The following is a 27,029-nucleotide window of genomic DNA, read 5'->3' as shown; positions in this document are numbered from 1 at the left end:
GGCATTGACAAGGACATTCTTGCCCATGTTGACTTTAGTCCGAAAGCACTTGAAGAGGTAAAGATTTCTGAATGTAACACAAGACTCAAGATGTGCTCGCCCCTCATCTGAGTTCATCCTTTCTGTGGGTCCATGGTTTGTCAGAGCAATTCATACTGGGCAGAGTCTGTTCTACCGCTTCCCTCCAGTCCTGCTTATTTGTGGTGATGGTCACATGAGTGGTCTCTCCCCACCACAGAACAGAGCCCTGTTTTTAAATCTGGCCTTTCATTTCCGAGCCATGTGGTCACACTGAGAAGTCCAGATCCACCCGTCATACCTGCCCCCTTTGCAGATCCCTGAGAGCAGAAAGACTTGTTCCATGGGACTGGGTCAGTAGTTGAGAGAATCAAAGGTGATGACTCTAGATTGCATTCTTGATGGCTCTGAGTTCTAGACCTTCAACAAGATGCCAAGCAGGGCAGCTGTCTGATAAGCAGCATAATAGGCTTACCCCATGGCAAATTCAGACTAGTACTCAGTGCACAGTACAAAACCAAATGTGAGTCAGGCTTATCCTGCTCTGTCACACAAGCAAATCAGTGTTGTCCCTAAAGCTTTGCTGCACTTGCCTTTGCTTCACCCTAGAACTTCCTCGTAGGATCTTGCTTCTTCAAGGCCAGGATAAGACATGATGAGGCCCTAAGCTATGTCAAGTTTAAGAAGCCCCATAACATTACCAAAAATTGTGTATTATTCTAATAGAAAGGACAATGAAAATAGAAATAATAACGTTTTAATTTGCATATATACTGGTACATAGGCAAGGATGCAATTAAAAACTAGCAATTTTATTTCTGTATTTAGAGGTGTAACCTGAGGTCCCTGAGATGTATCTTACTTAGCTTGTGCATAAATCTGGCACTGCCCTTCTGCCTAGCTTCTGGTTACAGTTTGAAAATATGGACACATTGGCAGCCTCCATTTTGTAAAATAAACCTCTTCCAAGAAGTCAGTCACTTAGAGCTGGGGCTTTAAAGGCCTCTTTTAGCAGTCCTTATTTCACAGATAAACATTTTTTATGAAAGCAAAAGTTATTTTATTAAAACACATTTTCTCCAAAGAGGAGGGAATTGAGACACCATCTGTCCTGCTCTTGGCTCCCATCCAGCGCCTTCAGACGAAAGCCAAATTAACAGCAGCATTCCGCCCCCTCAGTTCTCAATCTGAGCCTTGCACAGACTCTTTGGGAGAAAATACCGCCTCTGCAAAGACATCTAAAAGATTATTTTTTTAAAGTGTATAACTAGAATAGTTAATTCACAGGCCTTTATGAATTTCTACTTCACCTAATATTTTTATCTGCTCAATTTAAAGGTATCTTAGGGTTTTACACAACCACCCATTGCTGGAGTATCTTAGCACCATCTATATAAAATCAATAACAATAGGGAAGATCCCCCACAGACTTCTTGAAGTCTCTGGGTCTCCTCACTGTTTGGGTATATAAAACAGAATTCTCCTTGGTTTTTGTATGGTTAATTTGTATTGTTTTGAGGTATTATTTGGTTGGCTGGGGGTATCAGAGGAGTTTCAGGGCTTTTATGAAGAAAGGTTTTGTGGCATTTCTTACCGTCAGACTCTGGATTCTCCTAATTCTCTCTGGAGGTTTAGTTTTCATAGAGACCAGCACTGTATCTCAGCACTTTGGTCTAGGCCTTGGGATCAGCATCCACAGAAGTGCAATTGTCTAGGTGGTTAATAGATTTCATACAGTCTTCAGTGTAGCAGGGACTTCATCTGCTAATTGCCTTGAAGATTAGATCCAAAATCTTGACCAGAATGTGAAAGTGATCTTTGAGATAAGACCTAGCCACAAAATACTATCCTCTCCTTTTGAGGAAGTTTTTAATACCTGAAAGGATATAGATGAACAATATATCCAAATTAGTTCTTCTGGCTTAAATAAAAAGGTGTTGTTTTTAAAGGGCCTTAATCATACTAAGACCATACTGGTTCTCAAAGTGTGGCCTGTGACCATCTCAGGTGGGTCATGGGCTCGGAGCTTGCGGAGAGCGTGTTCCAGTGCTCAATCCCTGCAGCCCCCCCCTTTCATGTGGTTGGAGCACCAGTGTTGGCTTCCTGCTGTTGAGGGATGGGGTGAGCCTCATAGGCTAGCTCATGGTGGGGAGGAAGCGGCTCCATGCACTGCCACTGCTGCTCCTCTTCCCCTTGGTGGCTGAAGGAATGGCAGTGCAAGGAACCGCTCACCTGGAGGCTTTTTCCACTGTTCCCTGTGGCTGGAATTTCAGCCAATAGGAGCATCAGGGGCGGTGCCTGGGACCGGTGGGAACAGCCAGACCCCTACCCCATCTCCCTCACACACCCCCTTATCTGACCAGACCCTTCCCCCCAGCCCGCTCCTGCACCTACCTGCTCCTACCTCTCACACAGATTTCACCATCCTACCTCCTTCTTCACCCATTTTGTCATCATGGGTATTTGAGTGGTGATCCACAGAAAGGTTTGCGTTGAGCAGAGTGGGCGATGGGCCAAAAAGTTTGAGAAGCACTGTACTAAGAGATGAAATAATTCCTCCACCTCTGGATTTTCTTTTTCTTTTTTTTTTTTAAATCCCTGGGCCTGAGTCTGTGGTGAATAGATTTGAGGGAGCAGGAGAGAGCTAACATTTGGGTAGTGGTATCAGTGGACATCCAGGTTTGGGTGATGCTGTGTAGGCAAGGTGCCGATGGTAAGATTTATGGATGGTGTAGCGGCTTATCAAGCACATAACTTTCATTGGTCAGTATAAAGTTGAGGTTCTGATGTCTATTTGCTGAATGTAACACATTGGCTGCTTCTGCTTGTGACCACCGTTCCAAACGCTGTCTGGCATTTCCTAAGGTTTATTTCTTCCTGTTCTAAGTTATAGAGGGACACCTATGGGTGGTCAATATTACTGGTAGTGCTGATGGGCTGGGGGTGCTTTGGGTACACAGACAGGACCATAACTACTCAACAATCACAGCAGACTGAATTAAGAATAGTTGTTTTTGACAGTGCATCAGTTGCCCAGGTAATAGCAAGTGTGCTCAACACCATGGACAGTGTTCTGTGGAGAGCATGGAAAGTGGAGTAACAGGTCAGAGGCATTTGGGGAAATAGTGGGATAGGCTGCTTGCATCTGGAGGTGATACTGGCTCCTCTTTTCTTACTGGTGGGAGTGGATGGGTAGCAGAGGATAGGGAGGGGTGCTGCTTCCAGTGTTCAGGTTCAAAACTCTCCTACTTCAGAAGTGTTGGGAGGGAGCTAGGGAGGCAGTGTGCCTCTGGATATCTGCTAGAAGGAGGGTTGGTCTGTCTGCTTTATTCTCTACATTCTATAGATCTCTGCACATATTTCATCCCAGCCTCAACCTCTTCAGATATGGTTCTGCCCTGACAAGTAACTCTGCAGGAGCGGGAATGTGGGGTTCCACATGTATTATGTCTCCACGAGTCAGATCAGATTAAGCTTTTAAAAGTAAAAATATGGCTTTTAAACTCAGCCTGGCATCTCCAAGACAAGGTGAGTTGCTTCCTTCCTGTGTCCCATCCCCAGAAATAAAGATGCTGCTCCAGGAAATTCTGCAACAGCTCTGCTGATGATATATGAACCAAACCAGAATAGAATCACAGTCTCTCTCCATGGCTGTATCTTCTCTGGAGTGCTCAAGGGCTGGGGTTAAGTACAAAATAGTAAAAACGTAGTTTTATAAAAATGACTACTAAGTACAAGTCAAAACTTATTTAATTATTCAGATTGCTTGAGAAGAGATATATGGGAGCACTGTGGAATTGGGAAGTGCAATTGCCGATTTACCTATTCATTTTTTATCCTAATTACACCTTCATGATCTGCCTAGCAGTAACTATTGCACCATGTGACATGTTGGTTAATCAGTGTTACTTTCCGTAAGAGCTCCCATCTAAAATAGTGCTGCAGAATTTCCTATGGTAGCAGTCTGACAGTCTTTCTTTACTGTCAAAAATAAGTCTTTTAAGCACCAAAGAAAGATTGACTGGAGTAAATGCTGATTGTGTCCCCAACAAATGTCCTAATGAGGCACGTTCATAAGACCATCTCAGCTTATCAGGGCTTTGGGACTTCTAATATTTGGTCTTATTTCTTACCAAATTGGGAAAACTGGAAAGTTGCATTTGTCTTCAACCCCTGCCAGAAAGATAAAAAATGCTATGTATAAAAAAATGTATAAAAACTGCTGAAGAGTTCCAGAGTACAACTTCTACTATGGTGTAAAAGTACTATAGTATTATCTAGTAATAGTCTTAAAGTCCATAGCTTGGAATGCTATGCATAATACAGTTACAATAATCTCCTCTAGAGCTGGTAAAGGCAAGGAATTCAGAGGCTATAGAGGAAATGAGTTAACTATTTACCTTGCTGCATTTTTAATATACAGTATGAATAACAAAAAGCCTTGTAAATACTGTAGTTAGATATTCTGCAAACACAATAAATAAGGACTTATATGCTTAGGAAACAACTTATTTGTATTGCTGAAAGCTGACAAACATTGCAAATATTTATGCTGCAACCACAACTTTAATAAGTGTAACCGGCACAATGATCATTTTGAAACTCTGTGAATGATCCAAAACTGCAAAGTATAAACTCATAGGTAATTCCAGTTCAGTACAACTCTTAAAATTCAATACAATTTAATATTTGAAAATTACTGTTTCACACTTAAGGTTTTTTATTGTCTATTTTTTGGGTTCAATCTGCACTTCTCCTCAAGTAACACTCCTAGAGTACATCTATACAGCAGCGTTATTTTGAAATAACACAGTGTGTGTCTACACAACAAGACATTATTTTGAAATAATGTTGAGATGGAGGACTTCTTACTCTGACTTCTGTAACCCTCATTTCACAAGGAGTAAGGGACGTTGAAGGAAAACTGTTCTTCCTTCGACTTCCTGCTGTGTAGACAGCGCCAAAAGCCAAATTAAGCTATTTCGACTTTGGCCATGCAATTGATGTAGCTGAAGTTGTGTATCTTAATTTAACTTTTTCCCTGCTGTGTAGGCATATTCCCAGTGATACTAATTTAATTTGATCTCAAGAAAAAGGGACTATCGCAAACTACCTAAATAAAATATTTTAAATCCTTGAAATAGCAGCCACTTATATGTAGGATTTCAAAGGATAAATGATAGAGCACATTCCTTTTCATTCCAATCAAATATCAAAATACACAAATTAGCTGCTCTTTCCTGCATTCATCACTCAAGGAAAACTCTCCATGTTGCCAGCAGGTGTTTTCCATGAGTAAAAAGTGAAGGACAGGGTCCCTAACGTCAATACTTTGATTATCCTTCTTGGATCTGATCCTGAGATGGACTTAGGAACTGCGGGGTGAGGATGGGGGTTGGGAAACAGCCACACTGGGCCCTTGGGCAAGTTGGGAGGGACTGGCTCCGTGTTCCTGGAAGGGGTGGGGACTTGGGCATAAGGCGGGGGGGGGGGGGAGGAAGAGAGGAAGGGGCTGGAGCAGCCAGTCCTCAGTGCCATCTGGGGTGCGCCACTAGGTGCTCCAGTGGTGATTTAAAGGGTATGGGGCTTCAGGCACCGCTGCTGCAGTAGTAGCAGCAATGGCAGGGTGCCCCAGACCCTTTTTAGCTGGGCCCCAGGGCCGTTGCCCGCTTTAGGCCCCCTCGTCAGGCTGAGCACCTGCAACTCTGATTTACCTCAGAAGGAATTGTGGGTGCTTAGCAGCCATTAGTATCCACATTTTCAAAGGAAAAGGCAAGGAGAAATGTTATTCAGTCAATGTGTTGTATACCTGCAGTTAGATAGTTGCAATGTTCACTGTAGAAAGGCACAGGAACAAAGTGTGTGTGTGTGTGTGTGTGTGTGTGTGTGTGTGTGTGTGTGTGCGCGCGCGCGCGCTGGTGTGTGTGTGTGTGTGTGTGTGCGCGCGCCTTGTCAGTAAATCCTGTTTGGTTTAGCCTGTCTTGTGTGGCTCCCCATTTCTTTGAGTAGCCTAAACTGAAACAATACCTGTGTCCAAAGTATAAGCAAGCTAACAATGGCTTTCACATGGAATAATGTAAGCAATGTGCTGGGAATTTTGAAACTGAAAGCACTGCAGAGAATTGGACTAGGTGGAACAAGTTGGGAGTTATCTGGGGCAGATAAATGGGCTGCAGCTCAGAAAACTGCTCAATGTCTAATGTGTTTTGGGCATAAAGGTAGCAATATCTACAGAGCATGGGTCTCTAATGGCGAGCTCTCAGAAGCAGATAGGCCACAAAGAGCTCATATAGCCTATGGTTTTCCAATGAGAAACACCTCCATGCAAAGGAAAATTTTCTGAGAGAGAAATAAGGGACCTTCTAAAACAACTGATAAGCGAGTGACCCCCACAACAGTTGATAATAAAAGCCTGTGCGTCCACAAATGGGGATGACATGCTGAAGAATAGAATCATAATGGGATCAAACTCAAAAGAAATACCAGAAAAACTACTAATGGAGGAGAATTTAACAGTAAAAAAGCCATTAGAATAGCCAGTCACAACAGACATGCAAAGAGCAAATGAAATACATGATGTGCACATAATAAAGGGAGCACCAGCAGGGCACCCGCCTCATGCAGCAATTAAAAGGGAAGTGTACAATAAAGGCATAGGAACAGTGGGTTTGTAACAGATGTGCATTGCATCATGCAAAGCAAAAAGAATGCCCATCTGTAGGGAAGATATGCACAAAGTACTACAAAGCAAACCATTTTGCAAAAGCACGCAACACAGGCAACCAGAAAAGTGCAGGATATGTAGTGGATGTAACTGAAGGAGGAGTGGCATTTCACAACAATGACACAGCATTCTTTTTGGCTATGTAGGGGGGCAGAGTGGCTGCCCACGGACCTGGAGGAGGAAGAACCCCTCTGGCCACCATGTTGGGCTGAAGCTGACCCTGCCCAGACACCTGGAGGTGGGGCCCAAGCTATAAAAGCCCAGCCAGCAGACCCAGTCAGGGCTGAGCCTGCAAAGGGACCAGAGGCGTGCTCAGGGCTTCTGGCCTGGGAGGCTGGAACTGAGGCCTGGCTAGGGCCTCCTACCTTCCTGGGGCCAGAGGCCAACTACCTGCTTCCTGCATGGGAGGCTGAGGCCTGGCCCAGCCTGCCTACATTCGCCGACCTAGCAGAAAACCCAGAGGGCCAGCCTGATCCCATGCTCCAGCCCCTGCCCAGGTACCGGGAGAAGCAGTTGCTGCTGCCAAGACCAGATGCTCGGCCCAGGACTCCGACAGAGCCTGACCCTGAGGCCTGGCCCAGACGCCTGACGCTGCCTGTACCAAGAGCCCAGCTGAGCCCCACAGACCTGCGAGCCACAGAGGACTGGGCTGGACTGCTGGGACCCCAGTGGGACGAACCTGCCATGGACTCCATGAGCACCCAGCCAGGAGGCCAGGTACCAACTGAGGGGGAGACGGAAAATAGCCCAGGGCTTAGTGGTGGTTGTTAAATGCCCCAAGGCTGGCGAGTTTCGGGCTGGAGACCCCGCTGAGCCTATAGCAGCCTGCACTGCTGCTCCTAGCGGCCTGGGCCGGGGCCCAGTGGAGTGGGTGGGCCTGCGCCCCCCCGCCACCCACCTACCGGGTGGCAGTCTCCCCCCTCCGTGCCACCGCCACAGGTGATTGGCCTGCACCCCTTCTGAACAAGGAGCCCCAAACTTGTGTTTGCTTGTGGCCACACCCTGAACCAGGACCTGGTCTCCCATTGAACTAGACTGTAGTTGTTTGTTGCCCCACCCTGACTGAGGGCCAGAGCCTCCCAATCTTACTGTGACTGTTTGTTTGTTTGCGGCCACGCCCTAAACCAGGGCCTGGCCTCCCTGCTGAACGGAACTGGGTTTGTTTGTTGCCACGCCCTGAACCAAGGGCCTGGCCCATGTATAAACTTACTGTGTTTGTTTGCTGCCATGCCCTGAACCAGGGCCTGGCATATCAGTAAGACTAAGTCGGAGTTGCCCATTGCCACTCCCTGAACCAGGGCTTGGCCTATCCTCAAACGGGGCTTTGTGGACTTGCGGCCCACCCTGGAACCAGGGCTGGGCCTATGTAGATACATAGACTTGGTTGTGTGCTGCCCACCTGAAGGAAGGCCGGGCATGAACTTGGGCTTGCCTTAAAGGGATAGTGTAGTGGGGCGGAGTGGCTGCCCACGGACACAGAAGAAGAGGAACCCCTCCAGGAAGGCAGGCAAGCCAGCTACAGCTAGAATACAGAATGAGGAAAATGATAGCAATGAAGCATAATGAACTATGCTAATGGGTCCAGAAGGCATACCCCACAAAATTGAAAATCGACACTGGGTCTCAGATATCCTGCGCCCCCGAGACAAAATTTATGCAAAGGCTAGTTCATCGTATGACCTATCACTTGTATCAGTGTGACTAGCAGAATATGGAGGGTGTCCATTTCACACAGTGGGGAAAATGCAGTGTTAAATGCTGATACAAAAGAAGCATAGAACTGGAAGGGGACTGACAGCTTTAAAATAATTAAATGTAATAAAAATCCTACTCACAGCGGAATCCATAAAAGCACATCTCACAGCAGAGGGAATTTAGAAAAGATTTCCTGACATGTTTGAAGGCACTGGATGTCTACTAGGCTATTGTAAAATCAAGCCATCTATAAATGCAGCCCCAGCAGCATAAGCAGTGTGATGACTGACATTAAGGCCCATAGTGGAGATGGAATTCTGGTGTATGGAATTATGGATGTAACTGGAAAGATGGAGGAACCATTGGAATGGGTTAGTTTGATGGTTTGCAGTAGAAAAGAAGACTACTGGAGCACTCTGGGGCTGTGTCTCACTAGCACAATCTTGTGCCAAAGTGGCCGCTCTTGTGCAAAAACTTGCTGCCTGTCTACACTGGCTGGGTGTTCTTGTGCAAGTAAACTGACGTTCTACTGTATGAAATCAGGGCTTCTTGCACAAGAACTATGATGCTCCCGCTCAGGAATAAGCCCTCTTGCGCAACTGTTCTTGCACAAGAGGCCAGTGTAGACAGGCAAAATGAATTTCTTGTGCAAGGAAGCCCAATGGTTAAAATGTCCATAAGAGCTTTCTTGCGCAAGAGAGCATCTGCACTGGCATGGATGCTCTTGTGCACAAGCACATCTCTTGTGCAAAAGCACATGCCAGTGTAAACGCTCTCTTCTGGAAGAGTTTTTGCACAAGAGCTCTTCCGCAAAAGTGTTGTTGCGCAAGAAGCTGCCAGTGTAGATGTAGCCTGTGTGTACAAAGACGTTCAAGACCTAAAGAAAGCAATAATGTGTGATATAATTTACAGGCTATCTGTCTAATCCACACACCTAGAGTGCATCTAGATTACAGGGTATTTTAGAAAAACAGCCATTTTTCTGAAAAAACTTCACCTATGTCCACACTGCAATCGTGTTCTTTCGAAAGAAAATCAAAAGAATGCAGGGGTTTTTCTGACACCGGTAAACCTCATTCTATGAGGAAGAACGCCTTTTCCAAAAGATCTAAAGTTTTACACTGTGTGTGGACACAGAAGAGGGAGTTTTTTCGAAAGAAGAGGCCGCCAGGAAAAAGCACAGGTGCCTTGGTGGCCATTCCGCCCATAGTAATCACAGCTTACATGCGAGAAAGCGTCCAATTAGTGTGGATGCTCTCTTTTGAAAAAGCAGATTGCTTTTTTGATGCACTTTTGAAGTGTGGACGCTCTCTTTCGGAAGACTTTTTTTGGAAGATCTCTTCCGAAAAAGTTTCTTTTGAAAGAAGCTTGCAGTCTAGACGTATCTCTAGTGTGGTTTACTGTTCCATATAGTGGCGCACAGATCACGCACAGCGAGAGATAAGAGCAAGGGAGCTCTATAGCCTAAGCTGAGATGCAGCTGGCTTTATATTTCAAGCTGTAGAGACTCCTACACTAAGCTCCAGGGGGTCCCAGATTCAAATCTGCTTGGTGGCAGTAACATCTATAGCAAGTGTTCTCAGTGTGCTAGGCACTTCATCTGCATTCTGGCAGATCAGAAGACAGAAACAAGGTATCAATTTCCAACATGGTTTGGTAGATGGTGCTTCAACAGAATACCCGCTGGTGTATCATCTGCACAGGAGTTAAGAGGAAAAAGTTATACAAACTATTAGAAAGATTGACAGGAGTCAAGGTCATTATTAATGACTTTTGTGTAGCTGGCAGCACCAAAGAGGAACATGACAAAAACTTAATGGCACTACTCACAAGAGGGATTATTCATAAGAACAATTGAAAACTGAATAACAGCAAAATGCAAATCAGCACAGAACAAATAAATTGCTTTGGTCCTATCTTTGAAAAAAGAAAGCATCAGACCTAGTTTAAATAAAATGAAAGAGATACAGCAGTTACAAAAGCATCAACCTTCCTAAAATGATTGGAAACCATACTAGAGATGACAACCTACCTGCCTACCATGATATATACCAAATAGAACTCTCAATTAATCAGTTAACTCATGCAATTAAATCAAATGAAATTAATAATGATTAAAAATTAATAGTGGTTAATTACAGTTTTAATAGCACTGTTAAACAATAGAATCTTTTACAAATGTGCAATTTACAAATGTGGAATTTTTTTTTGTTAGATACCTCTACTCAAAAACAAAAACAGTGTAAAACTTTAGAACCTACAAGTCTTCTCAGTCCTACTTCTTGTTCAGTCAACCACTGAGACAAACAAGTTTGCTTATATTCATAGGGGAAAATGCTGCCTACTTCTCATTTACATCACCTGAAAGTGAGAACAAACATTCACATTGCACTTTTTGTAGTTGGCACTGCAAAGTATTTGTACCAGATAAGCTAAACGCTCATATGTCTCATCATGCTTTGGCTATCATTCCATGCCTATGCTTGTTAAAATGAATAATGCATTAATTAAATTTGTGACTGAATTCTTTGTATGTCTGTTCCTCTGTTTTACCTGCATTCTGCCATATATTTCATGTTACTGGAGTCTCAGATCACAACCGAGTACATATTCACTTTAAGAACACTTTCACTGCAGATTTGACAAAACGCAAAGAAGGTACCAATGTGAGATTTCTAAAGGTAGCTACAGCACGCGACCAGAAGTTTAAGAATCTGAAGTGCCTTCCAAAATCTGAGAGGGATGCGGTGTGGAGAATGCATTGAAAAATCTAAGGGGAAATGTAAACAAGAAGCAGGCAGTATTATCGCCTGCAAATGGAAATACATACTTGAGGAATTGATTGAGCAAGAAGTAGGACTGAAGGGACTTAAATTCTAAAATTTACATTGTTTTATTTTTAAATTCAGTTTTCAGAACATAACTGCATTTGTAAGTTCAATTTTAATAGTAAAGAGAGTGTACTACAGTATTTGTAATACAGGAATTGAAAAATACTATTTTTACAGTGAATATTTAATCAAAAATAAATGTAAAATGAGCATTGTACATTTTATATTTTGTATTTTAATAGAAAGCAATATATCTGAAAACATCGAAAAAGTAGAAAACATCTAAAATATTTAAATAAATGGCATTTTATTATTGTTTAACAGATTAATCATAATTGGTTTTTTAAATTGCTTGATCGAACAATTAAAACGCAATTAATACCAAGATTAGAAGAAATCACAGTACCTCTATTAGAACTGGGGGAAAGAATGCAGTGAGTGGTACTACAGGAATCTGAAGAAGACCTTCTAAACATGAAGGATGCCATAAGCCTCAAAACAAAACTAAAATACTACAAAGAAAACAAGGCAATAACACAACAAGTAGTGCAAGCACCAGTTGGAGCAAGATAACTGTAGGAAGGATCTCAAGTGGTAAAAACATCCAGATTGCTGATGCCAACACACACAAAAATACTTAAATAGAAAAAATATTAGCCATTGTTGCTGGTGCCAGAAATTTATCAGTACCCATATGCCCTCACTGTAACAGTTTAAATAGATCTCTCTCTCTCAGCCCCATACACTGCTCCGCATACACAATACAGAAAATACTCCTGACAAACCTCTAGCTTCTGTACCACCAAGATATCAATGTATGAACTTAAATCTACAAATGTATGATTTGAAAGTGAAAGGGACCATGCACGATAAATTACCTGGAATCTCTATCATTGGTGTTTTTTTAAGAGTAGGTACTTAGTTCTGCCATGAGTGCAGGTGACTGGATTTGATGACCTCTAGAGGTCCCTTCCAGTTCTATGCTTCCATGATTCTAAGGCAGAGGGGGTCATTAACTCCTTTCCAGTCATAGGATAAAAAGTGAGCTTAGCGAGTTACATTGTTGTAATAGGCCAACATCTTTGCTGAGTCCGTGATTTTTAGTGTCTAGCACATTTATGACTTTAAGCTTCCAGGCTCATTTTTTGAAAGTGTAGTAAAGGTTTCTTTAGAAGGTGAGGACTGGTAAGTCAGACATAGAGTGATGGCTTTGTGAAAAGTGTTTACCCACAGGAAACCACATGTCTTCATCTGGATCATTTTTCTGTGTGAAACAGAGGCCATTTTACATCCACTTTACCTTGAATGACTCCTGAGAACAGGGATCATTCAATAAGCAGCCTGCAGGCTGGATGCAGTTCACCAGGGTTAGCCCCTGGCAGGCTTCCACATGCTTTATTTACCTGAGCATCTGCAGGTACAGCCGCTTACAGCTCCAGTTGGCTGCAGCTCACCGTTCCTGGCCAATGGGAGCTGTGGGAAGTGGTGGTGCAGAGCCTAAACAAAGGCAGCACTGTTAAGGTCCTTTAAAATACTGTTGATGGGTAGCTGTTTATTTTAGAGGGCTTAAAGTGTTCACTATGGAAAGTTTGTGATATTCGCATTTATCTGATGTGAGATTAGAATAAATTTATAAACAATGCAGTAGTATTCAGAGAGAGGCGAGATGTTCTCTATTCAGCTGCTTTCCTGTTCTGCCACCTCCTTCCCCACATATAAAAACTAAAAAAAAAAAAAAGGTTTTGTAAATCTGGTGAATGCCAAAACAAGAAAAATAATTTGCTTTAGATAGGGAGAGACTGTGGTAACATTGCTGGGGAATTTAATGGCATTTTCCTCTGAACATAAAGAGGAGAAAAGAAAACTTTGGATTTCTCCTTGACTTTTTGATGGGTAATATTTGGGTTTGTGATTCAGTTGCTTGCCCATCTTCAGTAGGTACAATGTCCCTGTAATATTGGACCACATTCTTTGCTTGTATAAACTGAGAAGGATTCATACAACTTCAGGGGAACTGCATTAGTTTATACCAAACAGTTTGGCCAGTATCAGAGTATGAATAGTCTGCTATGTGGATCCCCTCCTAAAAATGACTTTCTCCAATTAGTCATAAAAAATAGCACTTGAAAGGAACCCTTTTGTCCCCACACTTGCTAGATAGTTATAATGGGTGGACCACAAAAGCTTGTGCTTGTTTTATGCAATCAAATGTAGATGGTTTCTAACTCTTGATGGAGCCAAGGATGAAAATCTTGAGGACAAGTTTTCTTATGAAGTTTTTGTTGTTTTTCCTCATGTGATTGGATAGGAGACACAAAGCACAAAAGGAAGTAAAAATGAGTGGAAATAAAAAGTTGAACTTTTTCAAACTTCACATTGATCTTGGGTCTCTCATTGGCCAGCCAAAAATTGACACACAATCAGGGACCATTTCTCAACATTTTGGCAGCCAAATGGAGCAGCCTGGAGAGGAATAATGTTGGTATCGAACAGGCGTGCAGTCTGGCCCACCGACAAGGTGGGGGCAAAAAGGGTAACTGCCCCAAGACCTAGCAATTTAAAAGTGCCCAGAGCCCTGGGCCTTTACATTGATGCATGAGTGTGGTGCTCTGGGCGGTTCTTAGGGCTGCCTGCGGTGCCACATGGTGTGTTCTAGGGACTGCTGAGACTGTGGGGGTGTGCCATGGTCCCAGAGGCACTGAGGGCCCGTGGGCCCCAGCACAGTCCCGTCCCTTCCACCTGTGGCAGTCCCTACACCTTGCCCAGGGGCCTGCTGAGGCTGTCAGCTCCCTTGCCTGCAGTAAAGCACAGTATAAAGTGGGAGGAGGCATACTGCCCCTGAAGAGGAAAAGTTGGCCAGCATTACTATTGCAAGGCCCTATCGTGTTGGGCTTAGGTTTGTTCGTCAGACAAAACAGAAGAATCACAGGCTACTGCATGAATGTTGTCCCACTACAGATGTATCCCCCCAGCATGTAATCTCCAGGGTTGTTAGACTGGACTGCAGTGTTCACTTCACAAGGTGTTAATGGCAATCTAATCTCTTACCTTCACTTGGAGAGTGAGGTTTGGCAGACTAAACATTCTAATGAAAATCCCAGGAGCTTCCTGTTTACTCCATCTGCCTCCTGGGTGTGTTGGTCTGAGTTTTTCAGATTATTGAACTGACAGCTGACTCTTCCCCATGTCTTTTACCTTTGTTGGGGGCTGCTGGGGAGAGGAAAAAGTAATGCTTTCAGTTCCACATACAGGGCAAGTTAGGCAGACTGGCAGGGTCTCCATGCATGGCATAGAGAGGAGGGAGTTAGATTTATTAGAAACTAGGGAATTTTTATGGAAAGGAAGAGCTTGGACAGAAAGGGAAGGCTCCACTTTAAACCAAAATGGAACTGGATTGCTAAACAAACGGGGGTAGAGGGCACTGTATGACTGAGATACTAAAGGAACACTCAAGGATAAGATGTTTGTGGAGAAACTAAATGAATTTTTTGCATTGGTCTTCATAGCTGAGGATGTGAGGGCGATTCCCAAACCTGAACCATTCTTCTTATGTGAGAAATCTGAGGAACTGTCCCAGACTGAGGTGTCCTTAGAGGAGATTATGGAACAAATTGATAAACTAAACAGTACCAAGTCACCCGAACCAGATGGCATTCACTCAAGAGTTCTGGAGGAACTTAAATATGAAATTGCAGAACTACTAACAATAGTTTGTAACCTATCCTTTATTTAAGCTTCTGTTACAAGATGATTAGATCATAGGTAATATGAGGCCAATTTTTAAAAGGACTCCAGAGGTGACACCAGTGGTTAACAGACCAGTAAGCCTGACTTCAGTACAGGGCAAATCATTTAATTTTTTTTAAATAGTAAATTAACTGAAAAATGAATTTTGGGAGCCCTGAAACTATTCACAAATTCTGGTTAAATATGGCAAATAGTTTTGTCTGAAATCAATTTTTCACCCCAAGAAATTAAAATAGCTCATTTTGAAATGAAATACATTGATTTTTCTTTTTGCAACTATCTTTCATTTTGAAATATAACTGTATGTGAAATGAAAAAGTGAAAACATCCAGGAAAAAACCCCAAAACTAAAACGTTCATTTTGTTTGATAGATTTTCATTTTGGTTGTATTTCAATTGAAAGCTACTTTATTTTAGTTTTTCTTTGAGTGTGAAGAACCAAATTAATCAAGTTTTTGTTAAAAGTTTTTTTTTTCCGGATTTTTTTGGTTCAGCCTGCTTGGCTCCAGTTTAGAGTTCCTTGTTCTTCAGAACTCTGATTGTCATTTACCATCTTTAGTGTAGATAGTTTGGTTTCATTTGCCTTAATGGTGGTTGTTTTTAATTCCCTGAATAATAAAGTACTTACAGATAGCGTCTTAAAATTTTTTTTACAATCTCTCTTAAACCTATTAAATCTCTATATATATTTTAGAAATGAAATGTCTGTCTATCCATCTGTTTTTGCAAGGACTCCTCTTAAATGGTGACATTTAGGGTCACCAAATTTGGTAGGCGTCTTCTTATTACCCAGACTTTAAAGCAGATTTATTACCCAGACTTTAAAGGGTTTGGGTGTGCCAGGAACATGGGAAGTGGTGGGAATGGGTCTTTTCCCCTCATTATGGAAAGCAGGGGCAGAGAGGAGGGATGTGATCCTCACATTCAGCACTGGGGGCAGTAAGCGGGATTAGGACACTGCAAAGTGAGCCCTGGGGACAGTCACACCAACATGAGACTGACCAGTTGGGAATGGGGCTCTGAATGTTGCTGGCCACACCACCTTCTATGAGTAGGGTGCCTTTCCCCACCTGAAGCTACAGGGCCTGGACATTATCCCTCTACTCTGCTATGGAACCTGGGCATTCTCTCCCCTTCCTCCCCACCTGTGGGAGCCTGCACACTCCCCTTCCCCTGCTCTTCCATATGGGCATGTGGACATTTCCCTCCCCCCGCTGTGAGGCTACTATGGGACCTAGCGATTTCCCCCTTCCCAGTACCACTTCACCCAGAGTTTGAGAATTCCCTTTGACTCCCCCCCATGCCTCCTCACGGGGCTGATTCACCCAGGGCCTGGGGATTCATCCTCCCCTCCTCACTGGGTTTGGGGGTTCCCTTCCCTTCCCCCCCTTCCCACACCTCCTCTTTTGGTTTCCCAGCAAAATCCAACCAATCATTTCTTGAGTCGCACACCTGAGCAACGCTGGGTAAATCTGCTAGTGCATTAATAAAGATGAAGAAAACTAAATGCAAGCAGAAAATTGAGATGATTTGTTTTTTGCAGCTAGAGTGAATCATTTGGAATCTACAAACATGTCATTTGGATTGCCCTTTCAGACTGTGAGTGAAATGGTCCAGCACCATGGGAAAGAAGACTCATGGAATGAATGTAGAATATATTTTTGGCCTTGTTAAGTTTTTCTTATACAGAATTCAAAAAATAATTGGATTTTCTTGGGCTAATTTTATTGTGTATCATTTCATTTCTCTTCAGGAGAGATGAAATAAAAGGAAAATTTCCATAACAATAGGACAGATTTAGCTTACAGAACATAAATCACTATGTCCTATTAGCCAATTGTGGACCTTCCTAATTACTAACATTTTGCCTTGTAATGCTAATTGGACAGACTGTCATAAAGTCTGGACTTAAAGTCATATACTTTTCCTCAATTTGGCTTTGTGGCATGTTTGAATATACTTTGAAAACTATATCTGTAAGGGACAAAGGAAGAATAATGACAACTATAAAGATCTCTCTCTCCTTATTGCTTTTACGCTAGGAAACAAAGTATCTTTCATCATGTACCTTAAATGATGTACAATATAATTAACCGATGTACAAATATATTCTGGAATTAGGATCATGTAAAACTTAGTGGTTTGGATTTGTTGAGGGTTTGGCAAATGCCATTTTTAGCATTATGATTCCTGGCCCCCGAGTTTTTTGAATTACAAATTAAATAAAAATCAAAGGGAAAAGTGGCCAAAACACTTATTTTTTTTAATGCTTTCCAAACTGCCCCTTCAGCCATCTTCCCACCCAACAGCCTTCCCATATTCTCCTTTGTCTCCAACTTAGTTGTATCGATTCTGTTACTTTCAGTCTTTGGAACCACATCTGTTCTTTGTGACAATGATTCTGTATCCTGCCTGGCTACCCTGGAACTCTTCCCAACTGCAGATTCTTTGTCCTGGAATCTCCTCAATGTAATGTACCGGCTCTAAGAAAATGTGGTGGAAATTGATCTGTTTCTCTCTCCCTGCTACTCCTGCTAAAAGCCATCCTTTCTCCCTTGCTTCCATGTTTCAGAAAACTTTGGGATCCTCTATCACCCAGGCTTGACATCTTGACATCAGCTTGCCCTTCCCTTTTCCTTATGTCTAGGCTGTCACCAAATCCTGTCAGTGGTTCCTTTACAAAATCTCTAAAATATCTTTTTGTGTTTTCCCCAAAACCATATAAAACTTGCCCAGCCTGTAGTCATCTCAGCTTAAATTTACAAAAGAGATTGAGTTTTGGATACCACCATTTTTAAGTGTCCAACGTGAGATGCTTTTCAGGTCTCTAGTGTCCTGGATTGCTCAGCATCTGGTCTCTGAAAGTCAGGCCTCTTTAAGGAGTTCCCAGTTGAGCATTCAAATCACGAGTTGCTTTTGATATTGCCTCAAGCCTAGTAGTAACTATCTGTATTCCATTTTGCTCCCTTCATGTTCATACAAAGTGCTGCTTCCAACATCATTTTCTTCTGTTGTCTCTTTGGCTGTGTCCAGACTCAGGGGTTTTTTCGAAAAAAGTAGCCTTTTTTCGAAAAAACTTCACCTGCATCTAGACTGCAGCCACGTTCTTTCGAAATTAAATCGAAAGAATGCAGCTTTTCTTTCGATGGCGGTAAACCTAATTCCACGAGGAAGAACGCCTTTTTTCGCCTCTTTTCGAAAAAAGGCGTTCTTGAAAGCAAACGGGGCTTTTTAGAAAGAGAGCATCCAGATTCACTTGCTGCTTTCTTTCGAAAAAGCAGCTTGCTTTTTCGAAAGTTCCATGTGCAGTCTGGACGCTCTCTTTCGAAAGCGGCTTTTTCGAAAGTATCTTTCGAAAAAGCCTCTTTTGAAAGAGGCTTGCAGTCTAGACATAGCCTTTGAATTCCTCCATTGGCATCTTCCAACCTTCGACCTCAAGCTCTCAATGTCTCACGCCCAGCATTAGAAGTCGATGTAACTCGTTCTTTGCTTATATCTCAGCTCACATTTCCTACTACTACTCTTCCCATTGGCCGAGAGGAATTGGCAACCTTTCTGAAATCTCCTTTTGTATTCTTCTTCCACACCATTCTTTATCCCTTTCTCCATGCTACCAAATATGCTCAGAACACCTTTGCTCTTCTTATACTGCAAATAAATGCCCTGTCTTCAACCCCTCTTTAAAATATGCCATACAAGAAGCCTATTAATGTTAAGCCACCATGGAAAGAAGCTTCATATAAACCTAAAACATTCACCTGCACTAGTCAGAAGTAAGACCATTATTTTCTTATTATGTTTATTTTGGACATAAACTATATTATCTATCTTTTGATTTTTAAATCGCATTGGATATGGAAAAATCTTGCATTTCTGTTTTTAATCATATAACACAAACTATTGGTGTTCAATAAATAACTCAAATTAAAAATAAAATACCTTTTTGGGGTGTGTGTGTGTGTGTGTGTGTGTGTGTGTGTGTGTGTGTCTGTTTTGAAACTACGTGAGACGCTTAGGGAATTGGGAAGATTTGCAAGGGAGAATCTCCTAAAAGGCCAGGAAAGGCAGGCTAAGTATTATGACCGAAAACCCAAGCTCTGCGTTTTCGCACCTGGGGACCAAGTGATGTTGTTATTACTGGCTCGCAAGTTGAAACTCTTGGCTAAGTGGCAAGGGCCTTTTGAAGTAGTCAGGCAGGTGGGCCAGGTAGACTATGAAATTCTTTTAGCTGGGGAAATGGCTAAAAACACAGATTTACCACATAAATTTATTAAACAAGTGGGTGCCAAGAGAGGCTTTGTTATTATGCCACAGCCTCCAAAGGCAGAGCTAGGACCTTGGGTGGGGGAGACCACGAGTCAGTCCAGAGTCACCCTGGGGGAAGACCTAGAGCCCCAGCAAAGAGGACAGGTAGGACAACTTTTGCAAGAATTTCCCCATGTAATATCCAATAAGCCTGGCGGACGACGTGAACCAGCTATCATATAGAAACACAGGCGGGGAAAAAGGTGAAGGACCAAATACGACTCCTGCCCAGAAAAATGTGGGAGCTGGTACATAAGAAGTTGCAGGCAATGTTCAAGCTGGGAGTCATAAGAGAGTCTAAAAGTAAGTGTAGGAGTCTCATAGTTTTAGTCCCTAAGCCAGGAAGGGCCATACGGTTCTGCATAGATTTTCCAAAAGATAAAGGCGATCTCGAGATTTGACGCGTACCCTATGCCCCGGGTTGATGAGTTACTTTCGATTAGGTCAGGCCTGGTATATCAGGACCCTAGATTTGACAAAAGGGTACTTGCATATACCATCAACACCTGCCTCAAAAGAAAAAACAGCGTTCTTGACCCCTTTTGGCTTGTACCCGTTTATTACAATGCCCTTCGGGCTACACGGGGCCGTTGTTACTTTTCAGCGATTCATGGATCAGGTACTACAGGGACATTCTTAATACGCTGTGGTGTATACAGACGATATTGTTATATATACTGGGTCATGGACTGAACACTTGAGTCACTTCCGGGCCATCTTAAGGTCCCTCGGGAAAGCTTCCTTAACCGTTAACCCTGGGAAGTGCCATCTGGGAAAGGGGGAGGTCACTTACCTAGGCTACAGCGTGGCGCATGGGAAGCTCAAACCAGTGATAGATAAGATACAGGCATTACAGGAATATCGGGCTCCAGCCACCAAGAAACAAGTATGCTAATTTTTGGGACTGGATGGGTACTACCGGAGATTTGTACCTTGATTTGCAACCCTAGCCACACCATTAACGGATTTAACAAAGAACGTGCAGCCAGAGAAAGTTCGATAGTCAGATGAGTATGAGAGGGCCTTACAGAGCTTGAAAACCTGCCTGACCCAAGCACCTGTTCTTTCATAGCCTGCTTTCACCAAACCTTTTATTTTGCAGACCGATGCATTGGAAGTAGGGTTGGGTGCCATCTTGGCTCAAGGGACTGGAGAGGGAGTGCACCCAGTCCTATATTAAACTTGTTTGACAGACAAAAGCGATACTTGACGATCAAAAAAGAGGCCTTGGCCATAAAGTGGGCAATCGACGCGCTACGCTACTACTTGCTAGGAACACATTTTCATTTAGTTACAGACCATGCTCCGCTGAAATGGTTGAACACCATTAAGGAGACAAATACATGAATTATGTGATGGTACCTCTCCTTACAACCACACAACTTTGATGTGGCACACTGCCCAGGAAAGACACACGGTAACACGGATGATTTTTCACACGTAGTAAGCGAAGAGGATGAGGAAAGATTGACCGAAGGAGGAAATTTAAAGTGGTTTGTGTGTGACAGGGTGAAAAACACTCGCCACTGGGTCGGAGCCACAGCTGAGCGGCGCAGTTGGCGGGCCCTGCCCCCATGCTGAACGGGCGCAAGCTCAAGCCAGTGCCAGGCATTTTAAATGCCAGCAGAGGGAGAGAAAGGGGGAGGAAGGAGGAGTCAGGCCACTGGCGGGAGAAATGCCGGCTTGCTTGATAGAAAGGGGGAATGTTTCCCCCTTACTGATCATGGCCGAGCAGGTTGTGAGTGGCCCAGAAGGGGCTGAGCTCGGGAGAGCAATGGGAGATTGAGCATCGGCCCCTGGAGACAGCCTAACCGCCCAGGCACTGGAAGGACTCCAGAGCAATACCGGGGTGATGGGCTGGAGGAGAGACCGCTCTGGAAAGGTGCCACAAGGGGTGAGCCCGGGTGGGGGTAAGAAGAGGCCCAGGGCGGGCTGAAACATTGAGTGGTTGGCGGTTTCAGGGACTGCCTCCGCCAGCCAGGTAGTGGCAGTTGTCCCTACCTTAAGGGCCCTGGGCCAGGATCCAGAGGAGTGGGAGGGCCTGGGTCTCCCTACTTCCCACCCCATCGAGACGAGAGACTGAGCCTGTGCAGACAGGCAGATTAGTCAGCTACAAGACAAGATATTGTGCATGCCAGGTATATCGGGCCGAACTGAGGACCCAGGGGTGACCAAAGGTGGCCAGGGGATTAGGACTACGGAATATATGGAAGGAAGGACCAAGGAATTGGTCCAGTAGGCCACCTGTAACCTAGGAGCAAACCCTATTAAGACAGGAAGTCGCCCAGGGACGGGGATCATGGGTAAAAGGGCATTGGCCCTGCAGTTCCAATCCTCTCCCCACTGCAGGGCTAGAGAAAAATGGGAACCGGCTCACACTGGGTCACCCCGGATGGGGAGGGTCCCTGGGGTGATTCCCAACACTACCCATTCACAATAATTCTAAACTTCCTGCTCCTTACCCCACCAAATCATGGAACTAACTGCCCGCGGCTACACGAGGTGTAACAGTTAACTCGAACTAAGGACTTAGTTCAAGTTAACGTTTGACTGCTGCATGTAGCCGCGGGCAGTTAGTTCAGACTAAGGGGATTTAAAAATGGTGCCCGGAAAGGAAGATGCAAATAAAGCTTCATTTGCAACTTCGAATGCCTACATTAGCCTCCCTAGTTTGAACTAGGGAGCTAGTGTAGACATAGCCTTAGAGAGAGGTGTGTCCAAAAGCAAGGAGGATGTTGTATGAAATTTCATAGACTCAGTCTGGTTTTGTTTCCTCACAAAAATTTCAGACCACTTTATACCTGCTGTGAGAGTATTTGACAGAATCTCTGCCAGCAGGTGCAGAAGAGTTTATAATTTCCCTGAACACAACTTTGAAAAGAAATAAATGTTGAATTTTATTATATGGCACTTTCTGGAGGGCTGAGGTTTGCCAGTAGACAGGTAGTGCTTTCATCTGATATGAAAGAAGAACAAAGACGACTATTCGCAGACATAAACATAAATGCTCTAATATAAGGTATTTGTTTAAAATAAAATGTTCTATTCCAACCTCATAATTTTCCCCTATGTTATGACCCGTCCTCCAGTAGGCACCATACAACTAACCAGATTCCCCAAGACATTCAAACCTCCCATGCTGAGCTCTTATATCTGAGAGAATTTTCTGAGAAATCTCAAGCAAAAAATTACTAGAAATGTTTCAATTTAAACAATTTTGTTTTCCCTGGGAGGTTTAGAACCCATTTAAAAAAGGGAAAAAAAATGTTGAATTGACACAATGAAATGAATTTTTTTTGTTCTGATTTAAAATGGTTTGGTTTTTGGTTTAAAAATACTGAAATAAAATGACCATTTTTAAGTCAATGTGAAATTAAAATTGCTGATGAGAAATTTCCTTCAGGAAATTAAAAAAAAATTATTTGGAATTGACGTTTTCTTCTGGCAAAGGCAAAAACCAGTGATACAACCAGCCCACTGTGCAATACTGCACACGTGGTATGTGGAGAGCCTGTATTTCTGTCTGTCTGAACCTTCATTGTCCTCTCTGGTTATACTATCGTTGATACCAATGGGATTATAGGACTGATAGGTAAACTGAAATCTTTCAAACTAAGTGCTAATCATTATACAGTGTATGTTTCAATACATTTATTTCATATAATGCTTCCTTTTGTGTGTCTGTACTTGATCGGTCAATATAGCATACAAGTGAGTTAGTCCATTACTTAATTAAATACCACTGTATTCTCATTAATTGCTTTCATTAGTAATACTAATATACTTGTATAGGTGTCTTTTATTTTGACTTATAGACGTGCCTGTTTTTCCATGTATTGTAATTATTTTTTCATACCTACACCCTTTCATAATCATACTTTCTCCGTGCTGGTATAAGGAAATGTAAACAGAGGAGCCAGTTACTGCATACATGGCATATTTGGTCTAGTCAGAAAACAGCAGATAATGAAATAATTGAATTGGACAGCCATGTGAGATGGCCAAGAGCTAGGTTTTCAGTTGTCATTCTCTCTCCTTTCTCTCTTCTTTACTATACTTTGTTCCTGATCCTCTTCTAACACTGATGTAAATAAGGAATAACTCCAGAAGAGTCAATGGAGTTAAACTGATGTAAAACCAGTGTACGTGAAAAGAGAACATCTTTTTCAATTACTGCATATACATTTGAAACAGGCATTTCTTTTGTCAAATCATCCAGTACCCTGAAGATTGGCTGTATCCTTATCTTAGTATATATTTTGCACCTGACTGCCTGCCTGTCTGTCCATCCATCTGAGTGTCCATAGGTTCAAGAACGTCTCCTGAATGGTAAGAGCTAGGAATACCAAATTCAGTATTCAGCTTCCTCTTACCACATCTTAAAGCAAGGTAAGGGTTTGGTCATACAAAGACAATGGGATTAGCCTGGAATTTGATTGTTTCTCATCATTTGGAAAGGGTGGGGGTCTGGTAGAAGGAACAGTTATTCAGCAGATTGACCACAGGGGGGCAGCAAGCGGCCAGAGATGGGGACCAGGACAGCTATAACCCCATTGAAACTACAGGAGGCCTGGGTAGAGAATGGTACAGCTATCTACTATATATTGTCTGATTGTGTGTCTGTTTGTCTGTCTGTCTGTCTCTCCCTCAGCCAGGGAACCTGCACCCCTCACCTGGCCGTGCTTACTGCTGTTGCAGCATCTGCTGCGGTGGGATGAGAGGGCTGGGTTGTCTTCTGTGTCTCTGGGGGCAATTTGCATACTGAACCCCTCATCCCCAGCCCTACCCCAGAACAATGATTTAAACTAAGAAAAACAAAACATATTTAAGTTAAGGACCAGAGCAATGCTGGGTAAATTTTCAAGTCTACTCTATATTTTTTTGAGTGTGTGTCTGTTTAAGAACTCCTCCTAAACAGTAAGAGCTAGGACCACCAAATTTGGTAGGCAGCTTCTTCTTATCATAACTTAAAGCAAGGGAAGGGTTTGGTTGTGGTAGGAAAATGGGATATGCCTGGAATGGGATTGCTTCTAGTAAAATCATGCACAAAACATATAGAATCACCAGGTAGATGACAGGGGCAGGCTGGGGGCACTCCCTCTCCTGGTCTGGAACTGCCTCAGCTCCAAGCCTCCCACCCTCAGGCTACCTTTAAGGAAGGCAGGAGGGGGCTGAAGCTTCCCCCTCCCCCCTCCAGATTATTATGTGGGTGTTGCTGGCTGTTCCTCTTGATCACTGTCAGGGAGAGAGGGGAAAGTGCACAAACTTATTTGAGTTAAGGACCTGAGCAGCACCACATAAATGTGTTAGTTAATCGTATGAGTTACAGTATCTTGAAGAGAATTTAGCTCATTATTAAGCCGAGAAGAACTGACTATTGTGGGAAAGAAAGTGGAATAAAGTGAGGTTGTTAAAGTCAGGTTTGCAAATAGCTGCAGCCAAGCTCAGAATTTGCATTTAACATTTGAACACAGAAGAGCTAATAATAATATCTGTTACAGTGAAACATCTGTTAGACAATCAGAGCTTGAATTAATGGGGAACTCAAAACAATGAGCTAAAGGTTACAAACTAATTAGTTTAATAATTTACTCAACTAGTCTCTCCATAGCTTAGATTGCAACTGGCTTCCACTATAAAATCACTCTTTAAGCACCCATAGATTTTCAGGTTGAGAAATTGGTTTGTTTTGAAAAAAAAAAAAACACTTTATTTACTCTGAAGGCAAAGACAAATATTTGTGCAAAGTTTGAAGAAAATGCATCACACTGTTCTTAGGTTACATGTTATTTAAAAAAAAATACATGGATTTGAAATGTTGACTTATTTCTTTGTGTCTCACTAGGTCAAAAAGACTTGTTATTACTACATATTTTCCATATAGTTAAATCTCCTTGGAAATTCATGCTCCATTGGTTTTTGAGCAGGATAGTTTAGAATTAAATGAAGTGATTTAGACATTTTTACCATTGCCGTTAGAAGAAACAAGATCTGATTATTTGGCCTGAATATAATGTAGCACGCACAATGAGGCCAGATTGTCAAAACAGATGATTATGTTGGGCTCTTTTTGCGTTTTAAAAAAAAAAATCTGACAATAATTTGGGTGTCTAAATGGGAGCTGTTTTCTCTTGCAAATGTGGCCCTGGCATGTGTAAACATGTTGCTCTTTACTAGCCTATTGCAGAAGAGGCCTTTTATAGGTACTAGCTAATAAAGCTCTCTGTCGGTTGTGTGGTAGTCCTCTGGAGCTGTAGCAGCTCAGTTCCAGACCAGGCTCAGTAGATGACTGTGGTTGATGATGGGATGGAGTTAGCCTTTCTGTAGATGAGATTGTATAGCCCTATGAAAAGGTTTCTTTTGCACCTTCTTGTAAACCTCAGGTTTTCAAGTCTTTAAAGTGGTGTGCCTGACAATTAGATAGTTTTAAGAAAACTATCAGAGTGCCTACTTTTTGAGAATAAACTAATTAAGAATGGCTTCATTTGGAAACTTTTGCAAAATGTGTGTCTCCATCTACTCAGTGAAATTACACCTGACCATGAAGTCTGATACACTGAATTTGACAGGGGATCAAGCCAGAGTCAATTTTCAAGCAATAGTTTCACACACAGGAAGATAACACAATTAAAACATTTATTTTTGAACCCTGCATAGCACTCATATAATTATTTCTTCATTTAAAAAAATCGTTAAGTGGATAATAAATATCCCTTCTTTGATCTGCAGCATGAGTTATATATATTTATTATGAGTCTCTCATTTATAGGAGCTTGTGCAAGAGCTCTGTGTGTGAGCCAATTAACAGATAGTATTCTTTTTCATATTGTTGGATCCATGGTTTTCCCAGTACCTAATAACTGTATGATGCTTCCACTGAGAGCTTCTAAATACCTCATTTCACCCTGATGCCTCTGTAGAGAGGATCCCTGGTTTGTTACACAGAGACTAACTTCATTTTCCATGAAAATGGATAGCCAAAGAACCTATTGGTGCTTAGATTCATTTAAGTGTCAATCACAGCCATGTTGGCGCTCCCATATTTAAGATGGTGGTGCCCAAGATGTATGGTATTGTTTCTATTTTCCTTTTTAGACCACCTGACCTGTGGTGTTGTGACACTATCAAAAGAACCGTGCTATAGTCCTGAAGAGAGGATTGTACAGTGTCCCATTAAAATGGTTAATGGTTAACCTAATAATGGCTCTAACATTGTTTGGTCCAATCCACAAACTCTAGAAGACTATTGGCATCAGGAGCCAGTTGTGGTATTGGCATACTAAGCAGCTGCTTAGAGTGGGAGATTTTGCCTAAGGCAGCAAGGCTCTCCAAGCCAAACCTGGGCAGCTCATTGACAGTGTGCCCAGTCACAACTCCACTCATTCACATTTGCCTTATGTTTGCAACCCCTCCTCCCCATCCCTGACCTTTGTCTCATGACAGAGAGGCAGCTTGACCAAACCTGAGTGAGTGGTGCTATGACCTGGAGCTTGTTCCCCACCTTCTGCTTTAACCACAGAAAGCTTCACATGCTCCCCCAGAAAGTTTGATGTGCTTGCTAGACGAGAAACTCTGCTTGAATGGGTAGGTGGGGGGCAGCACATTGAAGTCTGGGGTGGGGTGGCAGGTAGTCTTGGGCAGCCTCTGATTGGCATGCAGCCTGGTGGGATTTTCATTCAGCATCCTAACCCTTGTGTGAGCACCCTTTT

General features: G+C 42.8%; 1 long non-coding RNA gene across 2 annotated transcripts in view; it reads left to right on the top strand.

Moving 5' to 3' along the window:
- The window catches only part of LOC112545969 (uncharacterized), a 406,153-nt gene that overhangs the window by 228,486 nt on the left and 150,638 nt on the right, over positions 1-27,029 (top strand). The gene's annotated exons all lie outside the window — the stretch shown is intronic.

This window comes from Pelodiscus sinensis, chromosome 2 (genome assembly GCF_049634645.1).
Source record: "Pelodiscus sinensis isolate JC-2024 chromosome 2, ASM4963464v1, whole genome shotgun sequence".
In the NCBI taxonomy this organism is placed as follows: domain Eukaryota; kingdom Metazoa; phylum Chordata; order Testudines; family Trionychidae; genus Pelodiscus; species Pelodiscus sinensis.
The sequence above is the reverse complement of the archived record's forward strand: the minus strand, read 5'-3'. Positions and strand labels throughout refer to the sequence as shown.